The sequence below is a fragment of the Odontomachus brunneus genome, unplaced genomic scaffold, assembly GCF_010583005.1.
Source record: "Odontomachus brunneus isolate Ranch 3 - 2012 unplaced genomic scaffold, Obru_v1 Obru_scaffold_064, whole genome shotgun sequence".
Taxonomy (NCBI): Eukaryota; Metazoa; Arthropoda; class Insecta; order Hymenoptera; family Formicidae; genus Odontomachus; species Odontomachus brunneus.
The window spans coordinates 981,510-982,031 of NW_022639514.1; positions in this window are offsets into that span (position 1 = coordinate 981,510).

Here is a 522-nt window from a genome sequence, read left to right on the forward strand (position 1 = left end):
CGTTTCTTTGATCGGTTTCGCAACATGTGGCCGAACGTTGTCGTGCTGGAAAATCACTTTGTCCTATCTTTTCGCGTTATCTGGCCCTTTTTGCTTCAATGTTCGGTTAAATTGCATCAACTGTTGTTGGTAGCGTTCCCCAGTGATGGTTTTATTGGGTTGGAGCAGCTCATAATACACTACACCCTGCTAATCCCACCAAATACAAAGCATGAGCTTGGCGCCAAGAATATTCGGCTTTACCGTCGATGTTGATGATTCGCCTGGCCTGCACCATAATTTCTTGCGCTTCGGATTATTGTAGCGTATCCATTTTTTATCACCCGTCGCGATACGATGCAAAAAACTTTTTCTTTTGTGTTTTTGAAGCAACAAGTCATTTTGCGCCTTTCGGCGCCCTCAGCTTCAACTCGTACGGCACCCAATTTCCTTGCTTTTGAATCATTCCAATGGCCTTCGAACGTCTGGAAATCGTTGATCGATCAACATTTAATGATTCTGCAAGTTCTTTTTGTGTTTGAC